Source organism: Myotis davidii, unplaced genomic scaffold, assembly GCF_000327345.1.
Source record: "Myotis davidii unplaced genomic scaffold, ASM32734v1 scaffold6, whole genome shotgun sequence".
NCBI classification, from domain to species: Eukaryota; Metazoa; Chordata; class Mammalia; order Chiroptera; family Vespertilionidae; genus Myotis; species Myotis davidii.
Window position 1 is genome coordinate 15,117,184 of NW_006383011.1, and position 6,163 is coordinate 15,123,346.

Genomic DNA, 6,163 nt, shown 5'->3' on the forward strand with positions numbered 1-6,163 from the left:
CTCAGCAGGATGCTCCGGGGCCGGCACGGACGACCCGCACTCGCCGAGGGACTGCGCACTCTGGGCGCGGGGCGGGGCGGAGCGGACCTGCCCGACCTGGCGGCCCCGCCTCCCGGCGCCGGTCGGGGCTGCTCACCTCTGCCCGTGGGTCCCCGCGATGAGTCACCGCGCTCGCGGGGGCGGGGAGGAAGCGGGCTCCCCTCCCCCACCTCTGGCGGGGGCTTGGGGCGCCACCCTCTCCAGGTGCGCACCCTGCTCCGCGGCCACCTGGTGCGCTCTGCGGGTGGCAGGTGGGAGCGGGGAGGGCGATGGGCTGCGGCTGGGTAAGGACCCTCGGTGGCCACAGAAGGGGGTTTGAAAATAATGCGGCTTCTTTTATCGGAGAGAGCACAACTCAAACCTTCAAGAAATGGGGCCTGGAAGAGCGAGTGAGGCGGTTAGGAAGAGGAACTTGGACGATAAAAGGAATACAAAGAGAAGCGGAGAGCCATCGAACCACACACACACACACAAATAACCCACCAAACTTTGAGTTAGACCTATCAGTTTAATTGTACTCCTTTGAATCTAGAGAGAAAAAAAATCTCCCTGGCTTGTGGGGGATGACAAGTTCGTATGTTCTTTCCCCTTTTTTAGCCCTTGGAGATGTAAGAAAACTTGTTCCCATTGAGCCAAATGCTGGAAACTGAGATCACTCCGGTTTGATAAATATTAGGGAACAATATTGATGAGTGCTTTGAAAACATGGGTAAATAGAAACACTGGATAATAATTTATCTCACTGCAATGACTTCAAATTAAACATTATTAGTCTTAAAAGAATTGTAATTCAATAACAAAATAGGGTCTTTAATGTTTTTGTTAGCGTAAATATCATTATAATCTGTTTTTCTTTATTTGTTTTTTAATCTTTATAAGACTTTATTTGAGCCCAAACTGGACAATTGTTGGGAAGCAAAATCTCAAATGTTTCCTAATCTGTTTTTAAAAGGCGCTTTTTTTTCTGCATAAGAAAATTTTGGAGTAAGAGTTCAAAAGAGGAAAGGTGAAAACCCAATTTTAAGATTCAGCTAATTTTTATAAGTATGTATCCTGTAAAAAATTATGTTTTTATTGATCATTTAAGTGTGTTGTACTCTCTTATTGAAAATTGATTAATGTAAATAATCACTTTGTTACAGTAAATAGCTGTATAATTTGAATTTTACTTGAACATTTAATGATCTATCTACTTGATTATTTTTTTAATATTTTTAAAATTGACTTAGAGAGGAAGAGAGAGAGAGAGAGAAATATCGACTTATTGTTTCCCTCATTCATTCATTCATTGGTTGATTCCTATAAGAACACTGACCAGGGATGAAGCCCGTAACCTTGGAGTACCAGGATGTATTGGGAGGTCTCTCTAACCAACTGACCTACCTGGCCAGGGTTTACTTGATGATTGAAGTCTTAAGAAAATCCTATCACTGTTTTAAATCTGTAAATCTGAGTTGCTGGACCTAGTTTTGGAACTTTGTGATCTGCTCAACAACTTGAAGTTAAAAGAATAGTACTATCAAATCAGGAACAAGTTAACCAGATTTTTGTTTTCTTCTTCATTTCAGGAAGTTGCTCACAGCCAGCCTCCAAACTACACATACTGTACTTTTAACAAGAACAATCTAACTGGTTATTGTGGCTTTACTTGCAAAATGTTACATTGCCAGGTCTTAATCTGTTACCTAATCAAGTTGACAGTTGTTTATTAAATTGGTCATTGCAGTAAAGTGAATTGAGTAAACATGATTATTAAATAAATGACAAATACCACACTAAGCTCTGACTCATAATATCTGAGCATACATCTAAGCTATTTATTTTTATAGCTCACTAACACCTCAATTTGTCAATGCTCAAAATTACTCTCATTTAAAAAAAATATTTTTATTGATTTCAGAGAGGAAGAGAGAAGGAGAGATAGAGACATCAATGAGAGAGAATTATCAATTGGCTGCTTCCTGCACGCCTCACTCTGGGGGTTGATCCTGAAACCTGGGCATATGCCCTGACCAGGAATCAAACTGTGACCTCCTGGTTCACAGGACAATGCTCAATCATTGAGCCACACCAGCCAGGCAAAGTACTCCCATTTTATGCTATGATTGTGAATCTTGAGTAATTACAGTGCTATATTTAAGAATATTTCTTAATATTTTTGTAAGCTTTCATATCCAAGTATATCTATTAAATTTTATAGATGTTGCTTTTTAATTTTGACAAGAGTCAATTGACAGATAATATTTGACTGAGAAAGAAATATGACATGCCCTGGCCGGTGTTGCTCAATGGTTAGAGTGTCAGCCCACACACTGGAGGGTTATGGGTACCATTCTAGGTCAAAGGCATGTAACTGAGTTGCAAGTTTGTTCCCCACCCCAGTTAGGGCGTTTGGATCCAACCAATTGGTGTGTCTCACATGGATCTTTCTCTCTCTCTCTCCCCGTCTCTCCCATCCACTCTGTCTAAAAATCAATGAGAAAAATACCCTTGGGTGAGTATTAACAAAAGAAATATGATAAGATTAAAAACTATATCAAAGTATTTTTTGAATTTTCAAGTAATTTTTTTTTTAATATTTATTTATTTATTTATTTATTTTGAGAGAGAGAGAGAAGGAGAAGGAGAAGGAAAGAGAGAAACATCGATTGGCCGCTTCTTGCACAGCCCCTACTGGGGATCAAGCCCACACCCGGCATATGACCGGGAGTCCAACCAGCAACCTTTTGGTGCATGAGTGCACCTCTCCCCAGTGTCCGCATCACTCCCTATGGACTCTCAGGCTGCTGCACCCAGTCTGCTGGCGCCTGAAAGCTTCTGAATTGAAACCCTGGTCCAGGCAGCCTTGGCAGTTTCCTTTGCCTCCTCCTTGGGCTCCACATAACCGCATAGACACTGCTCCCTCCCTTCCTCCCCTTCTCTGCCAGATCTCCTTCCCTTCCCCAATTTTTTATTTTTTAACTAGAGGCCCCGCGTGTGAAATCATGCGAGACTCAGACCCGCCATGCCTCGAGACCCATCAATGCTCCTCCTGGTGACTGGTTGTTTGGTCATTATGGCGACTGGCTTTTTATAATATAGATTATAGTTGTCATACAATATATTAGTTTTGGGGTGTACAACCCAGTGGTTAGACATTTATATAACTTACAAAGGGATCACCCCGATAAATCTAGTACCCATCTGACACCATACAGACTTATTACAATATTATTTTTATTCCCTATACTGTACTTTACATTCCCAGGACTATTCTGTAACTACCAATTTGTACTTAATCTTTTCACCTTTTCACCCATCTTCCCAACCCCCCTCCCATCTGTCAACTGTCAAAATGTTCTCTGTATCTATGAGTCTGTTTCTGTTCTGCTTGTTTATTTTATTTTTTAGATTCCACATTTAAGTGACATCATATGGCATTTGTCTTTCTCTGTCTGACATATTTCACTCATCATAATACCCTCCAAGTCACTGGTTTTCAACCAGTGTGCCACCTCACACAACTGTGCTGCAAAAAGTTATAAAACATGCAGGGGCACTAACCTCTCTTCCATTATATTGTCAAATAAAAAAAGAGAAAGACAATAACCAACACAGTAGTTGTCTAGTGTAAATGCCCTGTCTTGAACCATAAATATATAGGTCATAAATATACAGGTCATATAGCGTTGCATCTTATTGGTCATGTTGCATAATAAGGTTGTGTCTGATTGGTTAATTCTTGGTACCAGAAATTCTTATATACAAGTATAGGCACTTGAATTTTTAAAAACTCACTTTGGAGTAAAAAAAAGTTGTTAATCACTATTGGGTTTTTTTTGTTTTTAGTTTTTGGTTTTTTGTTTTTGGTAAATCCATCAAAATTATACCTATTTTTTGTGAGGTCAGCAAAACATATATTTTTTTGGTGTGCCACAGAATTTTATTAATTAGTTTATGTGTGCCATGAGATGAAAAGGGTTGAAAATCACTGCTCTAGGTCCACCCATCTACACTAATAAAAGAGAAACATGCAACTTGGTGTCACTCTGCTACACCCACTGGCCAATCAGAGTGACTATGAAAATTAACCCAACAAAGATGGCAGTTAATTTGGACACACAGGTGCGGAGCAAAGACTGAAGGCTCCAGCCAGAGTGAAGACTGAAGATTGAAGACTGAAGACTGAAGAGGCTTAGCTTCTCCACTGCAGCCGGACCAAAGGCCTGGATCCTGGGAGCTGGAGGAAAACCGGTGCCAGCAGCCAGGGGCAGGAAGGCCTATTGCGCGAATCTTCGTGCAATGGGCTTCTAGTTTATAATAAAAGTGTAATGTGCTAATTAGGCCGGACGTCATTCCGGACATCATTCCGGATGTCCTTCCAGATGAAGCCAGGGCCAGAGGGAAGCCTGGGTCCCAGGTACCTGCCCCCTGGTGGTCAGTGCTCTCCCACAGGGGGAGCGCCGCTCAGCCAGAAGTCCTGAGCCGGGCTCACAGCTGGTGAGCGTAGCAGCGGTGGTGGGAGCCTCTCCCACCTCTGCAGTAGTGCTAAGGATGTCTGACTGCCAGCTTAGATCTGCTCCCCACGGGGAGGGGGCCTAAGCCAACAGTTGGACATACTCTGAGGGCTCGCATACTGCAAGAGGGCACAGGCCTGGCAGAGGGATTTCCCCCCCCTCAGTGCATGGATTTCGTGCACCCAGCCTCTATAATAATAAAAGCATAATAAGCAAATTGACCGAACGACCGAACAGCAGAATGAACATCTAGATGACCACTCTATGACATGCACTGGTGCCAGGCCAGCCAAGACAGGTGCAATGTGATTGGTCAGGGGCCCCTGTCATCGCTCCATGATCGCCTCAAAGAGGGAGGCCTAGGCCAGTGTGCGGGGAGCGGGCCTAAGCTGTCAGTTGGACATCCTTAGCGCTGCTGCAGAGGCAGGAGAGGCTCCCGCCACTGCTGCCGTGCTCGCCAGCCGTGAGCCGGGCTTCTGGCTGAGCAGCGCTCCCCCTGTGGGAGTTCACTGACCACCAGGGGGCAGCTCCTGCATTGAGCATCTGCCCCCTGGTGGTCAGTGCGCATCATAGTGACCAGTTGTTCCGCTATTCAGTCAATTTGCATGTTAGCCTTTTATTAGATAGGATGGCAAGATTTCATTCTTTTTATTTATTTATTTATTTTTAAATTTATCTTTATTGTTGAAAATATACAAATGTCCCCTTTGTTAAGATTTCATTCTTTTTCATGGCTTAGACATATTCCATTCTACTTATCTGAGACAGACTGAGCCTCTTCTATATAAGATTAGAATTTTCATCAGTTGCCCCTCAAATCCTACACTCAGTCAGTGGCCAGACAGAATGGTGCCAGTAATCACAAGGTACCGCCTTATCAGGCAAAGAGACTTTCCCATCCCTTATGAAAGTGCAGTTTAGCCCCAGAATGACTGCTGCGTAACCTTACCCTCATTATAATAGTAAAAAACACACTTCTGGGTGGATAGTTAATACACCAATGAAACATTGGGTGCAAAAAGAAGTGTTAGTTCCACTGCACAAGCTTCAAAGAATTCCTCCGTCTACATACTTAGATGTCACATTCAGACATCATCTTTCCTGCCTCAGTTTTAAAACTGTTCCCTGCCTTTGTTCAGGGAGCAACAGCCATTTCTTTCTCTCTTCAGATTCTGTTTTCTTTTTGTGCATGAGCTTTTGTATAAATCCTTACCCAAGGGTATGTTTTTATTGATTTTTAGAGAGGGGAAAGAGAAGAGAAAAATAAATATTGAATGGTTGTCTCCCATATGTGCCCAACCAGAGATCTAACCTGCAACCTAGGTATGCACCCTGAAAGGGAATTGAACCTGCAACCTTTTGGTTTATGGGACAGTGCTCCAACTAAGTGAGCCACCTGGCCAGGGCTGCATGAACTTTTTTTAAAATATATTTTTCTTTTTTTTTTTTTTTTTAAATATATTGCTGAGGATCTTTTTTCCATTTACTTCCAGAGAGAAGGGAAGGAGTGGGAGAGAGAGATCGAAGGGAGAATCATTGCTATGAGGGGGACATATTGATTGGTTATCTTCCACAAGTGCCCCCACAGGGGCTGGGGAACTTGCAGCCGAGGTACATGGCCTTGACCA

At 42.9% G+C, this 6,163-nt stretch overlaps 1 long non-coding RNA gene across 1 annotated transcript; it reads left to right on the forward strand.

The window, feature by feature from the left end:
• The first annotated feature begins 205 nt into the window (after positions 1–205).
• LOC107181607 lies at positions 206–828 on the forward strand. Its single transcript, XR_001512268.1, has 2 exons — positions 206–243; positions 387–828. It is a non-coding gene; the product is annotated as an uncharacterized LOC107181607 (long non-coding RNA).
• The last annotated feature ends 5,335 nt before the right edge of the window (positions 829–6,163 follow it).